General features: G+C 43.9%; 1 protein-coding gene across 6 annotated transcripts in view; it reads left to right on the plus strand.

Moving 5' to 3' along the window:
- The first annotated feature begins 5,682 nt into the window (after positions 1–5,682).
- TNRC6C (trinucleotide repeat containing adaptor 6C) overlaps positions 5,683–20,608 on the plus strand; it is a 147,969-nt gene continuing 133,043 nt past the window's right edge. For 3 of the 6 annotated variants that reach the window (XM_058561746.1, XM_058561747.1, XM_058561748.1), the window contains exon 1: positions 18,097–19,265. The gene's annotated coding sequence lies outside the window, so the exon portion shown is untranslated. Of the gene's footprint in view, positions 5,860–18,093; positions 19,266–20,608 lie in introns of those variants that run through there. The other 3 variants (XM_058561743.1, XM_058561742.1, XM_058561744.1) reach the window with 3 other exon arrangements.

Genomic DNA, 20,608 nt, shown 5'->3' on the forward strand with positions numbered 1-20,608 from the left:
TTTCCCTTTTTATAAGGACACCAGTCATATTGGATTAGGGCCCACCCTAGTGACCTCACCTTGACTTGACCTTATCTGCAAAGACCCTATTTCCAAATAAGGTCACATTCTGGGGTCCTGGGGGTTAGGACTCCAGCAAATCTTTTTTGGGAGACACAATGCAACCCATAACACAACAAACTTAAAAACGTGGTCCCTCCCTACTCCTACTCTTTGTCTGCACTTCCCTGGCTCACTCTGCAGCCTGCTGCCCCCTGGCTCCTGCACTGCCCTTATTGAAGACTGAATGACCTCACGGTGGCTCAATCTGGTGGATGCTTTCCTGTCCTTATCATGTGGACCTTACTGTCACGCTGTTGACCACCTACATCTCCCTCAAACTCCTTCCCATTTTGGCCTCTCCAGTTTCACTGGGACATCACCTGGGATTCTATATCTCAGGTGGTCCCTTCTCAGATTCCTTTAGGACTTTCTCTTCCTCCTTGGTGTTCCTCAGGCTCACTGCTCAGCCTTCTCATGATCTCTCCTAACCCATGCCCCAAGCAAATCCTCTATGCCCCTGCCTTCAACTTCCACCCCTATGCAGACCATCCCCAATAGATCTCTCCAGCACAGACATCTCTCCTTACTTTCACATCTGACCATTGCCACTTGCTGTTCACCAGGTGCCTCCAAGTCTAAATGTACCCAACCAGACTCACCTCTTCTTCCCCAAAGTCCTGCTTAAGGCCTTTGGCCCAACCTCCTCTTCCTCCTGTAGCCCCTAGCTCACCATCCATCCACCTCTCACTGGGCAAGAAAAGCGGGCATCATCCTTTACCATCTTCCTTACTCACCATATGTATCAGCCCCAAGTCCCTGGAAGTTCCCTGGAGTTAAAATTACCTGTCAAACGTATCTTTTCTCTTTCACCTCTGTCGCCACTCTGGTTGCCTCCACAGGCTCTAATTTCCTGGCTGCAGGACTTGGCAGGCCTCCACCCTGTGCCATCACCTCCTGCCCCAGCTTCCCTGTCTTAACCTCCTTCTCGTCATCCACCACAATGTTTCCACAGAGATCTCTCGGACAGCCAAGCGCAATGTTTAGGGTCGTTCAGGGGCTCTTCATTGCCTTCAGGGTAAAGACCAAACTCCTTCATGTGTCATGAGATGCTCTTTATCATCTGGCCCCTGCTCATCTCTCCTGCTTCCTTTCCCTCCCTTCTCCTTATACATGAGCTGTTCCAACCCCATTGATACTTTGCAGCCCCCTGGAAGTGCCACACTGCTCTTGTATATTTCTTTTACACTGGCTGCTCCCTCTGTCTTCAATGCCCTTCCATCAGCTTCTGACCATTGCTCCCCTTGCATCCTTCAAGACTCAGATCAGAGGTCCCTCCAGAATGACCTGGGTCTCTCCTCCTGCCCTCTTCAGCACCTTGCATGTATTATAATCATAAGTCAACCATGGCTTTCAGCTTAAATCCCCAGCACCTAGTCCACTGCCTGGGACATAATACAAGTTCAATAATTGTTCAATGAGAATCTCTAACTCAGTGAGGAGTAGCGAGGAGATGTCTGAGGCCCAGAAAATTGCCTAAGGTCAAACAACCAGTGAGCTGCGGATTTGAGATTCAGCCTTGCTCTGATTTGAAGATTCTTCCCTCTATTCCAGTATTTTCCTCAGTGTAGTGGGAGGACAATTGCACCAGAATCACTTGGGGGAATGGTTAAATATGCTGCTTCACAGGCCCCATGCTGGACCTAGATGAATCTGTATTTTAAACAAGCTACCTTGGTGATTCTTATGAACAGAGTTTGAGAGCCAACATCCTATGCCTTGCTGCCTGTTTGAAAGGCCTTTTAAGTTTATCACATTTTTCAAGGCCAAGTCAGTTGCCATTTACTGGTGACAAACAGGGAGAACTGAACCCCACCTCCACTACATTTTCACTGAAAAGCAATAATTTATTTGAGTCCTGAAGCTTTTCCCTTTAAGAGTCCTCCATTGATGCCAATTCTACTTATAGAACCAAGAGATTGAAGAACAGAACAAGGGACTTCAGGAGGAAGCAAAGCAGCCCTGTGCCGTGGGAAGTGGCTGGGAGTGGAAAGGAGCAAGTATCATGCACAAATAGAACTCTAAGAAAAGCTGCCCTTTATCACTTGTTTTATTCACAAATTTTAGCGTGTGTCAGAATCACCTGGAAGGCTTGTTAAGACACTGATACCTAGGCCCTATCCCCCAAGTTTCTGATTCAGCAGATCTGGCAGTTGGGTCCAAGAAGCTGCATTTCTAACAGGCTCCCAGGTGATGCTGATGCTGCTGGTCCAGGGAGCACACTTGGAGAACCGCTGAGCTAATTCAACCTTCGTGCCCAATGCAGTAATCTATTCTACAGTATCCATGGAGATAGGGATATGATTGCCCTGTCTTTCTGCTTAAACCAGATGTGGATCTTGTAACATTACAAGCAGGAGTTTCTATGGACAACCTTCATAATTCTTCCTTGAATGAAATAAAAATTTGTCTCCAAACCCTCCACCCATTGATCCCAGGTCTGCCTTCTAGGTTCTTGCAGAATACACTGTGCCTATTTCTACATGGGAGTTCTTTAAATATTTGAAGACAGCCATCCTGTCTCTTCTTCCCTATACCAGCCTCTTCTGCTCCTGCAGCCATTGCTCAATGACTGGAGGATTTCCATCAGCAACCCGCTGTTCCCCTGAGACAGTCTTTAAGTTTGCCGATTTCTTTCTTACACCATAGAGCCCAGAACTGGTCTTACTATCCTGTGTGGGATCTGACCAGCTCAGAGTGCAGTGTTTGGAACTGAACACTATCTTAATGTAGATTGTATACTTTTTTAACAAACAATTTCTCACATTTAGCCATGTTGAGCATGTGGTCGCCCAAAACTAGAATTTTTTCACATGAGCTGGTGTACAGGTAGGTCTTCATCTGTTCTTAACTAGTTGACTTTTCAAAAAAAAATTATTTTATTGAGGTCACATTGGTTTATAACATTGTGCAATTTCAGGTGTACACTATTATATATCAGTCTCTGTATAGACTGCATTGTGCTTACCCCAAATAGTCTAGTTTTTATCCATCACCATACATATGTGCCCCTTTACCCTTTCGCCCTCCCTGCTGCAACTAGTTGACTTTTTAACTTAACTACATTTAACGTTTAATCCTCTTACATATAATTCTGTCGGTTTTGCCCATTTTTATAAATTATTAACTCAGACCTTAGTTATGAGGTGGTAGTGGCAAGGCTGATAAGAGGATGACAGACCCCAAAAATGCACTTACCCACTTTACAGCTTTGCTTGGGGGTCTTTGCTTACACTCCATTCAGTCAAAACAGCCACTAATAAGCGACACTGTGTTCTGCAGTGTCCACACTCATGGCCATCATATGCCTCAATGTTGCTGGATCAACTCTAATTTCAAATATTCTTTCTACTGTCCACATGCCAAACCATGAGTCTAATTTTTGGCTCAGAAAATATGGCCAATATAAGCACTACCTTTTCCCCAGGTATTTACAGTCTAAAATAACAGAAGGAGACAATTATTTTGCCTGGTTTAAGCTGAGGGAGGGGGATACTAAAAAGTACAAGATAAAGAAAAGTTGAGAGGTTACAGTCACAAATTCAACATCAAGGACAAATATTAACTAATGTAATTTTGGTTCAATTTTCCAAAAGTGAAGTTCTGCTTATTACAATGATTGCCCACGCAGGTACCCGGGTTCTTCACAGATTTAGCAATCTACCTAGTGGATGCTACATATTTTGAAAATATTATTTTGCACTCCCTCCTGGAGAATGTCTCTTTGAGAAATAATAAAATATGCAGGTTTCTCCTCAGTGAAGAATTAATGTAAATAAAACGTTGAATGGAAAAGGCAGAATCCTCTATGTCAGCTCCGTCTGACTTCAGACCCTTCTAAGTGATGTGGGTTTTCGGGAGGAGAAATACACAACACAGACAGACATGTGAAGGCGGCTATAGAGAGTGGTTTGTGAATCTGACTGCCGAAAGCTTAAAATATGACAGTAAGAAAAAAGCAGTGCACCGAGCTCATGGGACCCTGAAGGGAAACGAGCGCGAAGAATTTGTTGTGTCTCTTTCATCCACAGACGTTTCAAAGCATGACCCTTGCGGTAACAAAACTGCATTGCGAAAGCAGCGTGTCATTATGTGCTCTTCAAGATGGGGACACGTAGACAGGGAATGGCCTCCTCCAGCACGAACAACTTTCAAGGAGCCCCGCTGAGCATCCACTGCACGAAGGGGAAAGCTGGCCTGCTTCCATGACCCTTCATGAAAATGGAGACAATTCTTGGTTTCAAAATCTTCTCATGACTCGAACCAAAAGTTAAAAAGGGACTTTTAAATTGCACATCGCTCCTGACCTTATCTACGATTAATGTCTAATGTCTACAGAAGAGGAGCGGCGGAATGGAGGACCACGACGGGTTACCGAGCGCCGGGAAGGAACCGTGGAGTGTGCAGCCGGAGCGCCCGGTTCGGCCCGGACAGCCGTTTGCGCGGTGGGGGCAGTGCCGGTGTTCCAGGGGAGAGGGATGTCTCCCCGGGGGCTGTTGCGCAGCTAGGCTTGTTTGGCTCGCAGCAGGGCGCTCCCCGGGGAGCGGCTGCGCGCAGGGGCGGGCTGGGAGGCGCGCTGCGAGCAGGATGCTCCCGGGCCAGGCCGGCGCGTGTACGTGTGTGTGCACGGTGGGGAGGTGCAAGGCGTGTGCACGGCACGGGCGCGACGCGCGCCAGTGCGGGCGCTGGGCGCCGCTGCATAGAGGGCCAGCGCCACCGGCGGAAAATACCGCGCAAAACCCGGGCCCGGGAGCCGCGAGGCGCTGGCCGGGGGAACCGAGCGGACGCACTGGGCCGGGTCCGCGCCCCGCCGTCCAGCGTACTAACGCGGAGGCACAGCACCCAAAGACTGGGAAGGACGCCGCGGGGGTCGCCACGCACCTCAAGCTGAGTGCGAGTCACCGAGACTAGCGCACGCGCACTCTCACCCCGGCGCGCTCCCCACACGGTCTGGGAAACCGAGGCGCGACCGGGTATTAAGGGGTAAGGAGAGGGCGTGGCCTACCGAGACGAGCCAATGGGCCGGGGAGGGGCGCGCGGGGGCGGAGCACGAGTGCAGAGCGCCGATTGGCTAGTTGGCCCTCCGGTATGCAGATACAGTGGAGTCACGTGCCGGGGGCCGGGACGACTTCCTGTTGGAGGCCAACGCGGGGCGGGGAAGGGGGCGCGAGCGCCCGGTCTGGCTGGAGCGGGGGGAGGGGGGGTTCTTGTCAGTTAGAGCAACAAGATGGCCGCGGTGGCAGCTCCGCACCTCAGCGCGACGGCCCCGGGAGCCGCAGCCGCCGCCGCCGGCCCCGCCGCCCCGCAGCGCTGAGCGCTGCCCCGGCCGCCCCCGCCGCCCCTGACAGGGCCGTCCCTGCGGCCGCCGCGCTCCTGCCGCCGCCACCGCGGGCCCGCCCGAGCCGGAGGCGGAGGGAGCGCAGCCGGCCGAGCGCCGAGCGCCGCCGCCGCCTCCTCGGATCCCGGGCCGCGTCGGAGCTGCAGTCCCGCCCGCGGGCGCGAGGAGCAGGGCGCGTCGCGGCGTCGCCGGGGCCGGACCTGGACCTGCCGGGACGCGCCGCCGCCCACCCGCTCGCGCCGCCGCCGCCGCCGCCGCCGCCCGCGCCGGGACCTGAGCCCGCGGCGCCGGCGCTGAGCGGGCCCCCGCCGCCCGAGCGCCCCGCAGGCCCCGGGGCGGCCGCTCGAGTGGTCCTCGCCGCCGCCAGGCCAGCGCCGCCGGAGCCCCGCCGAGGAGCCGCCGCCGCCGGGGACGGAGCCCAGGTGAGCGCGGGCCGGGCCTCGAGCCGCCGCGGCTGGCCGAGCTGGCGGCGTCGCCTTTGTTCGGCCGGGCTCGGAGCGGAGGGTCGCGGTCCCGGCGGGAAGGGGTGCGCGGCGCGGGGCGGCGGGAGGAGCTGCCGCGGCGCGGCGCGGGGCCGGGGCGTGCGTGCGTGCGCGCGGGGTGAGGCTGGCGGGGCCCGGTGTGCGGGGCGCCCGCGTGATCGGCACGGGTGTGCGGCAGCATCAGCTGTGTGTGTGGTGTTCTGGTTCTTACACTGGTGCGCTCGGTGGAATCAGGTTCTCCCCAAACAGGCACCGCGGATTTTGTGTTTCTGATGGCATGCACGAACCGAAGTGTTTTCGGGGTAGGGCCTCCCGTGCTGTTGTCTGGGGGAAGAGCAAGCCCCTGGCGTGCTCTGGAGGAGTGTTGGGGGCCCCGTGGCCCCCTGCGGGTTTGGAATCAGGTGGGCTGCTCCCGGTGTTGCAGGCTGCGGAGCGATGCGCACGAGGAAAGGGAGCCGCACCGCAGCCGTCCTGCGATCAGATCACGTAACCCGAGCGTCTCGGTGCCACCTTTGCTGGAGCGACGCCTCTTTCGCACCTTTATCTTGGGGATGAGATTTGGTTCACTGATTCGTAGCTATTAAAATGTGCACATGCTAATAGTGGGGTTCCCTGCCGGTTGACCTGGCGGAGAACCCATTGGCTTGCAGGTTCTACGGAGATTTGGGAATCTCACCGAAGATGCAGGATCGCTGTCTCGATGCCACGGGGCGGGGGAGGAGGAGCTGCAGATCCTGGCTGCACATATTGCGTTTTAAGGCACTCGACGGTATCCCTGATTCTGTACGAAATGAGTGGAATTGTCTCGAACCTTTGCCTCTGTCAAATGAAACCTCCATTTGAGTGGTCTGCTCGGTTGTATCTAGGCGTGAACTACGGATTCTGAACTCAAAATGGTGCTCTGTGGATGTCCAACTTGAGCGTCTTTAAGGAGTTGCAAGTTAGAGGCGTCTGACTGGTTTAATCCATTGTGTTGCTGAGGTTCGGGTTTTCTCCTCTATCCGGTATTCTCGTCGCTGTGCTGCGGCCGGTATAGGTGGTCAGTTAATGATGAGCACTGTGTGGAGGCTGCTAGGTCTCTGAGCATAACTTGACTCTGCAGAAGGCTTATTTTATGCAAGTTATTTCCTACATTTAGAATTAACTATGGGGATGAGTCGAGACACTGGAAATGTGGCTTGAGTGATCTCAGAGGACAGTGGTGGCCAGTTTGAAACGTGTAGGGGGTGCTGACAATTATGTGCATTGATTCCAAACCTCCTTCGGTGCTGTGTGAAAGAATAAAGGATAAAACTTAGCAGATGGACTTGGTTGGCAGAGGGCACCTTGAAGAAATTTACATTATTCCATAACCGCAGAGGTGGTGAAGGTCTTCGAACACCTTTCAGTATGACACCCCTAGGATGCTTTGTTGGGGAAAGTGATGCGAAACGAGGTTTTAAAAATGACTAGCCCAATTATATTGTCCGAGTTAATTTTATTGTTGGTGTTCACAGAGATGATGATAATCTGGATAGTTGTTGCTTTGTTTACCTGTACTGAAAGGTTTTTTTCTCCTCTGTAGAAAGTTTTTAATATTTCTATTTTCATAAGAATAGACATTCTTAGAACCTGATTTTGTTTCACATGTTGGATCTTGAGAAATTGATAGCCTAGAAAATGATAATGGTAAAATTATTGGTTAAGTTATACTTACAGTGACACATAATAATTTCTTCAAACTAGCACTTCCTCAAGCAGCAGAATGGATCTGTGGGTCCCAGATATTATATATATATGTATATTCAGACTTGATTTTATTATGAGGATCTAGTTTTAGAAGTCTGATTCTAAGTCTTCCATGCTTCTTGTTTAAATCAAAGACCTTATTGACCATACCTCTGTTTTACTATTAAGGTATGAAATTATTTAGGTTACCACTGAAGCTGGCATAAGACTGAATCCTATTTCATTTTTGATTGTGGCATTTAAATATTTTAGTAGCAACGTGGGATACATGTAAAGGTTGATTTTAGGTTTTCCTCCTTTCAGTGTTTATTATTGTTCTTTTTCAAGTGGCATATGTTTTAACACTTTGACACAGATTATTGTGTAACAGATTTATATTTATACTTAGTTGGCTCAGAAATCTTAGAACAAATAGTTGCATTAGAGTGCTGAATAATTATGGTGGAAAGTGGGGTGAACTGTTTCATTTGGCTCTCAATGATTAACATATAACTAAGTCATGAGGGGAATATAGGAAACTTTAAATCACAGTATTTCTCACCACCACCACCTTTTTGTTAAACAGCTGGCTTTACTGAGATAAATTTGTGCTTTTCCAAATGCTGTCATCTGGCTCACTTCCAAAACCAAGCTGGAGGAGGAGGAGGTCAGGGCTGGAGTGGGGCAGCCTTTTTCCTTAGTGAGGAGAGCTTTCAGTGAGTTGGAAAGAAATGGAAGATAAAATTCCTACAGTACTGGCTGAGAATGGGGTATTTGCATTACTTCCCCAACTCCAAGTGAGGGCAACGAGGTCCTGAATGTAAACTTACTCTTGCTTGACTCAAGCAAGTGATGCTAATTTTAAATTTAAAAAAAGATTACTAGCGGAAATTAGTTTATTTCTCCATTATTTGATTTGAGTATATAGAATGTCTTTGGCATCGTATAACTTCTCTAACAACTTAACATTTTAAGGCTTAAGAGCCATTTTAAAGACTCTTTATGGGTCTTTTTGGCCTTCCCCAGGAGGAATTAGATCCATGAGATTGCATGCTTATGTTTTAGATGACTGTTTACCACTCAGGCAGGGTTTACTGTGCAAAGGTGATATCCGAGAAGATTTTATAAGAAAGAAAATAGATTGGCTGTGAAGTCTGAGGCTGTTCCACATATCAGAATAGCATATGAGATCATTAAGGTTTGGGAATGTAGCGAACAAAGATTACTTAGCCGGAGCAACTGAAGCCCGTGGGAGAAGCAAGAGAAATGGAGAGGCGGAGAGGTGACAGGGGACAAATTTACAGAAGATCTTGGAAGCAGAAGGATATGTTGAGGGAGCAGGAGGTGGAGCCCTGAGCAGGCAGTGCTTGGAAGGTACTAAGTAAGTGGCGGGGAGAGCCAGGTAACTTTGTTTTTGCTTGTTTTGTTTTTGTTGTCTTTGAAATTGTTTTTGGCTTCTTATTCGGCATTCTGAGACAATCGAGCAGGTTTTTACCTTTCCTTCCAGCTTTATTGCGGAGGGTCTTCTGATCTTTTAGATGAGCTGTAAGGAAATCTTTTGAAAAAGTACTGGTGCTGGGGTCTATTTTGTACAATAACTGGTTTCACAATGAAGGTGACTGGATTTTATTTGCTTAATTAAGACAGCTAACATCTTAATAATTTTGTTTGAAGATGTCATAGATTTAAGAGCAGAATCTCAAATGAGAACTGGCCTTTTGTTAGGTAGATTTTTACAGATTTTCTTGCTTTAAACCAGTCTAATTATGACTATCTAAATTTTTACAAATTAGCTTTTAAATAATTGTGCAGTTATGAGGAGAGCATTCTTTATTTTGCAAATAATATACAGTAAGCTTTCTTTAAATAGATTTTAATGCAGTAAAGGTATTCTTGATTTTAAACATTCAGGTTATACATAACCTTTCAGGAATGTAATTCCCTAGAAACGTAAAGGTTATTTGTTGTCAGAAAGAACTATATAGCTTTGTGTAGAGATTGTATGTGTGATGTTGAAACGAAGAAACGTATAATCCTTGCCCAGTGAACTTGTTTGAATAACTCGATTAAAATAATCCTGTAAGTTTTCTGTTGTGCAAATTATGCATTTGAACTGTAACTTATTCAATGAAAAGTGAAATATGTATTTTTTTAATTCTCCAACTGGGGTGTGACAAGGTTTCGCGTGTTAAAAACCTGGTGAAAATTCATACCCTTTATCCCATTTTTGGAGTTTTTCTAAAAATGAATTCTTTTCTTGGCCACAGATGCTTTCAGAGTATGAAGAAGCTATTGCGGGGATGGAGAGCTGTTTGTTAAGAATGCATTCTTCCTCTGTAGCCCTCAAAAGACTATAGAGCTGTGTGCAAAGCTAGACAATCTGGGCATCCAGCCATAAAACATCACTGCTGTAGCACGGATAGTTGTTCGCACCCTCCTGAGCCCTCCATGGCTGCAACCCACAACAGGAGGAATGGCCTTGGGAAAGCAGCGTTCGCTGCTATTTTGAACTCTTAATATTCTCTGTGGCTCTCGAAGTTACAGCTATTCATTGGGACTTTGGTTTTCTAGGATATAGTCATGATTAAGGATGGGCAAGAAGATAGCTTCTGAAATATGTCTCTTCTAGGCCAATGGATTTAAACATGTCCTCTGGGAAATAAGGAGTAGCAAGTGTCTGTCCCATGGTCTTCCTCTCCTTATTTGCCTCTTTGTCGTAACACTTCTTTCCTGTTGGAGAACCACCTGCCTGGAGACACACAGGATCACTCGGCCACAGGACCCAGGGCCCAAAGAGTCTTCCGGAATCTGTCTTCCAGAGAGCCTGTTGGATGGATTGGTCTGACGGGGCTCGGTGCCCACTTTACTTCCTCATAAACCTTTATTGACACAAAAGAATTTTAAATTTTTTGTACAGAAATACGAAAATGAAAGAGTGTACAAATAGGTCAGCTCATCACCACTATAAGGTTACAGCATTTTCTGTGACCAACATCTATTTGTATAAACCCAGATGGTCTCCTGTGATCCTCTAGAATACAAACAGCTGAACAGGTCTTTTTTTCTTTAAAGACTCTCTGGTTTCCTTCTTTGGCATGTTTTAGAAATTAATCTTCTATTATATCTTCATAATGTCCTTCCTCTGAAGGCCTGAACTACAAACCTACAAAACCACAATATCACATCAGATTATTCTCAGCAGCGGGATAACTCCCATCTACGGTTGAGTCCTTTCTAAAGTGCAGAGTGGCTAGTGCCAAACACAAATTAGTGCCAAGGTGGTTAGTGGGAATATGCACATTGTTGGATTCATTTTATGTGTACAGTCTAGGTTATTAAGACTAAAATCAATTGCTTGGGTTGAGCCTGGCAAAGGCATTGTTTACTTTTTATTTCCAAAGATAATTTCTTTTTAATTACTCTTTTAATAAGCAGGGAAAATCTAAGTTAAAATAGCAACCAGGAATTAAAGTAAGATCTGAAATTGGGAAATGAAGTGTAGGCACAACTTACCACTTTTCTAACCATTTGTGCTGTGAAAATATGTTAACAGCAGAGTTGTTCAGAAATTCCGGGGTGGGGAGGTGCAGGGTTACTCCTCTGATTGCATTTTATTTCTTACGCTATAGATGAAAAATGAAATGCCGAGGGGGAGGGGAAAGAGCATGTAGGAGGGGAATTTAATAGGCTTTGTTCTTCAGGAGGCTGATGTTTTAAATGAGATTTTCTCAGGTAGGGAGATGAGGTGAGGGAAGAATGTGGTGGCTGTGTGGAAGCAAGTACATTTGAGTCCCTGAGGACAACTGAGAATCGTGAGGTGGGGTTGGGAGTAGTTACAAAGCATCCTCGCAGGTAACCAGATCTCCACTTAAAAATAATCTTTAAATAGGTACAACTAATATTTGAGCATTTCCTGTGTGATAGTGTGCCAAGGACCTGAGTATTGCCTTATTTAATCCTCATAGCTCTCCTAGAAAATGGTTGCTTTTATTAATTCCATTTTACTGATGTGGAAAGGGAGGACAGAGAAGGAAGTAATTTCTACAAGATCCTACAGTTTGTAGGAAGTGAAGTCAGAATTTAAACTGAGTCCACACATCAAAGCCCTCCCACATGGATAAATAGCTTGGATTATTTGAGTAGGTTTTTAATTAGTCTCTGTTCCTCTGGTCTGTATCCCACCGATCCATCTGCTAGTATTAACTCTGAATGCTTTCTGGGCACTTGATATGTGTTATCCATTCCTCAAGAGCAGCTTGCAAGGTAGGTACTGTTATTGTGTTTATTTTCTAGAGGGGGAAGCTCAGGCTGATGGAAGTTGAATAATTTGCCCAAAGTCAGAGCCTTGGTAAATGTGTCTAGGCCCTCTGATGCTGGAATCTGAGCTCTTTGTCATCCGCCTGTGATGTCTTCTAAAGCCCAAGCCTGGTCACATCATTCCTTCCTTTACTGCACAAAAAGTTAATGCCCTCTCTGTGCAGTGGCCACAGTGAAGGAGCTGGACATCTCCCTGCCCTCCCAGAGTTGTCCTACTAGTGAGGGAGACAGGCACCAAACAAGTAGAAAACAAAAAACCAAAAAACCTGAGCTAGCAATTAAATGTTGTGATGCTTCCTTAAGTTAACAAAAATATGTGGTAGTATTTAATTATAAAGCCATAGACCATATCTCCCCTCTTGAAGATGCATATTAACATATTGGATGCTAGGAGCAAGAGGAGTATGTTTGCCTTTATTAGCCCAGTCTTTCCCAAACTTATGTGACCACTGAACATTGTTTTCCCTTCATACTACCTTTTAGTTCAGTGGAACGGACTTCGGGATGTTCAGAAGAGGGAGAGGACCCATGGGTCACAGTGGTCAGGCACAACTTCACTTGATAGAATTTGGCTGGATGGAAGGGATAGTCTAACAAGGAGACGAATTGGCAAGCCATGTTTGGGGAATATTTTGGAAAGTGCCTAATATCGCAACTGGGACTCAGAATTTTTATTGAGTAAATGAACCCTGAGGCCTGGCTATAAGTGAAGGTTTTGTGTTGGCAATAAGGTTTAGAAGGGGCTCTATGGGTAGAACTTCCATTCTTTGGCTGGTTGGGAACTATTGATGGTTGTTGATGAGCATGATATGAACCAAGTAGTAGATTAGAAACTTCCCTTGAGCCGAGATATAGCACATGGTTGGAGGGGAAATCGGAAGCATGAAAATCATGGCTACTGTAGTTGTCTATGTAAGGTGATGCAAGCTTGGACAAGCATAATGGTAGGGTGGAACTGAAAAAGTGTTGGAAGAATCAGCAGGGCAAAACAATACAGAATGATTGGTGTGGGCTGTTGGAATGAATGAGTTCTAAGAGGTTGGGCATATAGTGCTTCCTGCTGTTTCTGGAATGTTCCAGAGAAGCTTTAAATTAAGTAAATAGGGAAGCTGATGTTAAAATGTTTGGTTAAATGCATACAGTGAGTCCAGCATTTTAAAATGCTGATGGGGAAAGATGACACATAAGATAACTGTTTTAGGAGAGTTTATTGTATGAGGTTCTGAGGTAGAGATTTGACTCACAGCATAAATCCCAGTATGCAATGAGCCATGTAATAATAGGGTTCTTCTGTTAATTATGGTGAATACTCTCAATGAAATCAAATTTTCTTAGTACCATACCCATAAAAAAAATCTTAACTCGGATTTTATATAACGGTCCCAAATATATTGTAAACTTCATGGATATAGAATATTGACAGAAAAGAGAGATAACAAAAGTTCAGTATTTCCAGGAAACATAAGATCAGATTATAACATAAATAGTATACCAGTGTTAGTAGTGGCTGTGTTGAAGTTACTAGAACTTTTTAAAGGTTAGATAAATTTAATAAATTCTTTAAACTTAAGTGATAATAGATTTTTTTTTTTTTTGGTGAGGAAGATTGGCTCTGAACTAACATCCGTTACCAATCCTCCTTTTTTTGCTTGAGGAAGATTGTCCCTGAGCTAACATCTGTGCCAGTCTTCCTCTATTTTGTATGTAGGATGCCACCACAGCATGGCTTGACTAGTGGTATGTAGGTCTGCGCCCAGAAGCCGAACCCATGAACCCTGGGCCACGGAAGTGGAGCACGCAAACTTAACCATTATGTCACTGGGCAGGCTCAGATTTTTTTTTTTTTTAACAAAGAAAAAATTAAAACAAGATGGACTTTTTTTCTTTTCTTTCCATAGAGTGGGGTGGGAAAGCTTTAAAACAGACAAAAACAGTTATTTACTTACCAGTTAGATTATGAATAAGAACCTTAGCCACTGTGGTACTTTTGTATGTATTATGGTTTTATATTTGATTGATGGCATTATTTATTCTCCCTGTTCATTTGGGATTCTAAACCCCAGCATAGCCCCTTGCAGATAGTGCTTTGCAAAAAACGTTCATTGTCATCATCATTTCTCTATTAGATTTTGAGTTACTCGATAGCAGAGATAATAACGTTTGTCTTTGTAATATCTACAGTATTTTGTGAGTACTAAGATAAAAATGTTCAGTTTTATTTTGAGGCATCTGTTTCTTCCCAGATGTTGCTTCCACAAATGATAGTAGGGGCAAGGGGGCAGGGAAGAGGATGATAAGTGAATACTTTTCCTCTGTTTCTAGTTTTGATCCAGATTATAAAAAGTGGGAAGACATTTCTGTAAAAATCTGTGTCACCTTGAACTTAGAATGCTTTAGTTAATAGAGTAAGCTAGAAGTACCCTGCCTTTGATATATAAGAGTAGCATATGAATGGGTGATAACTGTCTTTCTTCTACTTCAGCTACTTCGTATTCAATCTCAAATCACAGCTGGAAAGCAATTTCCCTCACTTGACCCATTTTTCTTCGGTATTATATCCTTCTTCTGACTCTTCAACACACAAAGTTTGAAGGAATGGAGTGTTGTAAACCCTTGTAGATTTATAAGGTATGGAGATTCAGACTCGTGCTTTGGAATAAGCATACTATCTGTTGTTTCAGTATTTGGCTCTCTGGTTGGAGGGATAACAGTTTTGCTTCTTTGATATCACAGTTTTCAGAAGAGATTTATGTTAAATGACTGAGCTTCATAGAGAGACATATGGATATAGAAAAAAATAGATGTGGGGGGGGTAAGGATCTTTAGTAACATGGACAATTTAAGGATGTTATAATTTTTTTTTTTATAATTTTATTTATTTATTTTTCCCCTAAAGCCCCAGTAGATAGTTGTATGTCACACTTGCACGTCCTTCTAGTTGCTGTACGTGGGTCGCGGCCTCAGCATGGCCGGAGAAGCTGTGCATCGGTGCGCGCCCGGATCCGAACCCGGGCCACCAGCAGCGGAGCGCCGCGCACTTAACTGCTAAGCCACGGGGCCGGCCCAGGATGTTATAATTTTAGTAAACATGCATGCAGTAAGCCTGACATTAATATACCCATATTATAAAATGTCTGTTTATCTGGAGACCTAGGTCTCCTGAATTTGTCCCCAAAGTTAATCTATTAGTGTTATCGTTAGCACCTCGATTATTCACAGGTATGACATGCTGTCATGTGATAACATTTATGTCACATCTGTGGCTTATAGACTGCTTGAATTGGCTTCTGTCCTTGCCAGCTCAAATTCTAAATGTCCTAACACACATAATACCAGTCTCCTTCATGAAACTGTCTCTATCTTCACTCACGTAAACTTTCTCTTCTCTATCTACACTCTTGCCTTTGATGACCTCATTTAGTCCTGTGACTTTATTTTTATTTATTTATTTATTTTTTGTGAGGAAGATCAGCCCTGAGCAACATCCATGCTAATCCTCCTCTTTTTGCTGAGGAAGACCTGCTCTGAGCTAACATCTATTGCCAGTCCTCCTCCTTTTTTTCCCCAAAGCCCCAGTAGATAGTTGTACGTCATAGCTGCACATCCTTCTAGTTGCTGTATGTGGGACACTGCCTCCACAGGGCTGGCCCCATGTCCCGTGACTTCAAATATCACACATATCCTGAAGACTCTAAGTTTTATATCGCCAGCCTGGACTGCTCCCCAGACTCGATATTTGCATATCCAGTTGCCTTCCCCACATCTCCACAGGACTGTTAAATGAGCATTTACACCTCCCAGGTCCCCAGGTCCTTGCTGAACTCCTGCTCTTCCTCCACTGCCACCCTGCTTGCACTCCTCCCCATCTTACTCGAGAGCACTTCCATCCTTCTAGTTGCTCCAGTCAGAAACTCTGGAGTTCCCCTTGGCTCCCCTCTTTCTCTCCATGTGTAATCCATAAGAAATTAAGCAGCTGGAAATTCCCGGTTTAAGAATAGACTCTAGGGGCCGGCCCGGTGGCTTAGCGGTTAAGTGTGTGCGCTCCGCTACTGGCGGCCCGGGTTCGGATCCCGGGCGCGCACCAACGCACCGCTTCTCTGGCCATCCTGAGGCCGCGTCCCACATACAGCACCTAGAAGGATGTGCAACTATGACATACAACTATCTGCTGGGGCTTTGGGGAAGAAAAAAAAAGAGGAGGATTGGCAACAGATGTTAGCTCAGAGCCGGTCTTCCTCAGCAAAAAGAGGAGGATTAACACGGTTGTTAGCTCAGGGCTGATCTCCCTCACAAAAAAAAAAAAAAAAAGAATATACTCTAAAGCTAAAGCAGCTAAGACAGTGTGGTACTGGCATATGGACAGACATATAAACAAATGGAGCAGAATTGAGTGTTCAGAAGTGAATGTGTACCTTTATGGTGAACTGATTTTTGACAGGTGCCAAGGCGGTTCGGTTGGGAAAGGAGTGTCTTTTCAATGAATGTTCTGGGACAGTAGGATATACATATGTAAAAAGTAAAGGTGATTTAGACCCATATCTCACACCATACACAAAAATGAACTCAAAATGGATCGTTGACTTAAATGTAAGGACTGAAACTATATAACCGTTAGAAAAAATGTGGGAGAAAATCCCCATGACCTTTGGCTAGACAGAGTTCATAGATACAGCACCAAATGCATGATCCATAAAAGAAGAAAGTTGATAAATTGGACTGTATCAAAATTAAAAACTTTGTGCTTCAAAAGACGCCATTAAGAACATGAAAAGACAATCCACAGACTGGAAGAAAATATTTGTAAATCATATAGCTGATAGAGGATTTGTATTCAGAATATATAAAGAACAACTCTCATAACTCCATAATAAGACAAAGTACCCAGTTAAAAAATCGGCAAAAGATTTCAGTAGACACTTCACCAAAGAAGATATACAAATGGCTAATAAGCACGTAAGATGCTCAACATCATTAGACCTTCAGGAAATGAAAATTAAAACCACAAGATACCGCTTCACATCCACTAGAGTGGCTACAATCAGAAGGACAGGCAATGACAAGGATGTGGCGAAATGGGAACCCTCATACTGTTGGGAATTGCTTAGTGCAGCAGCTTTGGAAAACAGTTTGGCAGTTTCTTAAAAAGTTAAACATAAATTTACCATATGACCCAGCAGTTCCTCTCCTGTGTATCTACCCAGTACAGATAAAAACATATCTTCACACAAAAACATGAACATGAATGTTATTCCTAGTAGCCAATAAGTGGAAACAATCCAAATGACCATCAACTGGGTAAACAAAATGTGGATATCCATACAATGGAATGTTATTCAGCAATAAAAAGAATGAAGTACTGATACATGCTACCGTGTGGATGAACCTCAAAAACATCATACCAAATGAAAGTAGCCAGATTTCATGTATATGATATTTCCAGAAAGGGCAAATCTGTAGGATCCCAAGGTGTATTAGTGGTTGTCTCGGGCTAAGAATGAGAATGGGAATTGGCTGCAAATTGGCACGAGGGATTTTTGGGAGGTAATGAAAATGTTTGAAAACTGGATTATGGTTATGGCTGTAGAACTTTGTAAATTTACTATGAATCTTTTTTTAGAGGGAAAAAACCTATCTTTAATATCTTAAGGCTTTGATACATGTTAAAATGTATATACTTATTATCAGACATTTTCATCTTATTTTTTATTAAAAATCTGAGGATTTTTTTGTGTGTTTTGTTTATGCTTGGTTTTATTTTGGGTTTATATTACCATTGCTGTTTAATGTTCTTTATAGTCAAGGTGATACTGAATTAGCAACAGTATTATTAACCAGCATTGTATCTTGTGTATCTGCTGTGTTTCCAAGAATAAGTCTTAACTAATTTAAACTATTTAAAATTCACAGATCTGTGGGGTTTATAGCAGAGAACACTGAGATCCAAAGAGGCAGTGTGACTTGCCCAAGATCGGATAGTCCTGCGTTCAAATCTTGCACAAAACTAGTTTTATGCCTTTTGGCATAGGTAAATGAACAAAGGAAAGGACAATTTATAAAACAGATTAGTAAGCAAACGTATTTTAAAAATTTATCTTGCCAATAATCAAAGAAAGGCAAATTAAAGAAACCAGAAAATTTTTTTTTAATAATTTTATTTTATTTATTTTTTTCCTCCAAAGCCCCAGTAGACAGTTGTATGTCATAGCTGCACATCCTTCTAGTTGCTGTATGTGGGACGCGGCCTCAGCATGGCCAGAGAAGCGGTGCGTCAGTGCGCGCCCGGGATCCGAACTCAGGCCGCCAGCAGCGGAGCGCACGCACTTAACCGCTAAGCCACGGGGCCGGCCCCAGAAATTTTTTTGAAAATAATTCAGTTGGCAGAGTTTAACTATAATCCTAAGGAGAATGAGAAAAGAAATTCTTCCAGTCATATGTTACTAGTGAGAATGAATACAAACCCCTTCAGGCAGTGAAAATGATAATACATATCAAAAGACTCAAATACCTCGTTACCCCTGGTGAAGTTATTTTTTTAGCATCTTTATTAAGGGTTTTTTAGAAACATAATAAACTACACATATTTAAAGTATAGCATTCAATAAATTTTCATATATGTGTATACCTGTGAAACCATCCCCACACAATCAAGATAATGAACATATCCATTGAGGTAAAGTTTTGAAGTATGTTGGTGGGAGTGGTGGGATAGTGCACTGGAGGAGATAAGAAGCAAAATAAAAAACACTGAGTAACCGCTGGAAAGATGGTGGTAGAGGGAATGAGGACGCCTCCCTTATTTTGCCCGTAAAGCTACACATAGCACTGTTTTAAATATTTGTCATTCTTGTAGGAAGGTCATTATCTCTTACATATTGTTTAATCAAACCTTTCCTTTTGGGTGTAAAATCTGTTCTTTTAAAAATATGGAAAAACATTGTGGTCAAGATACTTTTGAACTTCATATATAAGTAAAGTTTCAACAACAAAAGTGGGAGCCAACATACAGTTGCCATTCTTTGGTCTTGCCGCTTAGACGTCTGAATAAAAACCACCACCATCCACTCTTATTACTTGATATAATAAAAGACATTCCCATGCAAAGAAGTAGAAAGGACACCATCTTAGAGGAGAGTCCTGTCAATTGAGTGAATGATGTAACGTTATGAAAAGTTTACCTCATCGTCCTTATTTTTCTCATTCTGTGGACTTAGGGAAACATTCTCATCAACTGATACCCAGCATTTGAGGACCACTGGTATAAGCATAATCTTCGGAGTTGTCAATTCTGGGCTAGATTTCTAGGAATGCCGCTTCTTCGCTGGGTGACTTTGGGTTTATTTTTTAATTCCTCTGAGCTTTTGTTTGCTCATCTGGAAGAAGTGGATAGTAATGCCTACTACAAGGTTATTGTGTGGATTAAATGAGATAATGCATAAATTTGACACATTGTAGGTCCACATTGTCTTCCCTGTATTTAGCCTTGCAAAGTCTATTCCTCACGGTCACACATTTGCACTGTCATTATCTATTTGTGTGTATATTATTGTAATTTCAGAGGAGTGACTAGGGTTTGGAGAGTGGTGTTATTTTAATGCTATCATAGACACGACCATGGTAATCACTCGGGTGTGATTTGTAAGATGTGGGAGGGAGTTGTTTTACCCTGAAAACATCCACAAGTGCTGGCATATAAAATTATTGTTTGAGCGGGCCAGCCCTGTGGCTTAGTGGTTAGGTGCGCACGCTCCACTACTGGCGGCCTGGGTTCGGATCCCGGGCGCGCACCAACGCATTGCTTGTCCGGCCATGCTGAGGCGGCATCACACGTACAGCAACTAGAAGGATGTGCAACTACAACATACAACTATCTACTGGGGCTTTGGGGAGAAAAAGGGGAAAAAAACAATTATTGTTTGAGCAAAAGACGTGGGATAGAGATTGAATTTGTATTCTTTGTAGACTGTTAGGATTTATTCTTGTGATAATCATATTGTCAGTTTAATTTACTGTATTTCACACAGGGAAGCCCCAATCAGGGTTCCAGAAATGCTTATAAATCAGTTTCTTGTGGCATTTAATTATCGTTATGTGGTAAAGCTTTATTCAGTAAGATGAGACACCTAAGAAGTATACAGTCACTTAGTCGCTTTATATATAAAACTTGGATTTTTCCCTTTGTTTTAGAGGTAGGCTAAAAGAAAAAATAGAATGCTTAACATGTTGCTACTTGGCATACAAATTCTGTAAATTATTATACTACAAGTGTTTCCAGTTGGTGTTTATGTTATGATACTTATACTTCCTACCTTTCATAACGATTATGTGTATATATGTATTTCTTTCTCCTATTAGATTATAAACTCCTTGAAGGCAGGATTCATTAATTCTTTTCATCTTTTATAAAACTTAGCTTATTAACTTATACATTGTAGGCACTCTGTAAATATTGTTTGGTTGATTGAATAATTATATCTTCGTGTGTGTTAGATTACTGACTTCTGCTGGTACCAACTTGTCAAAGTTTGATGAAATTCCTAGGGATGAGGGAAGTGGAGTGAGCGATAATATCCCCTTTTCAGATCCACGAATATCTTTCCTAGATCCCTACTCTCCATTCATTTTAAAGCTTTGAGTAATGAAAAGCAACTCCCTGACTCAGAAATCT

Source organism: Diceros bicornis, chromosome 18 (assembly GCF_020826845.1).
Source record: "Diceros bicornis minor isolate mBicDic1 chromosome 18, mDicBic1.mat.cur, whole genome shotgun sequence".
Lineage (NCBI taxonomy): Eukaryota > Metazoa > Chordata > Mammalia > Perissodactyla > Rhinocerotidae > Diceros > Diceros bicornis.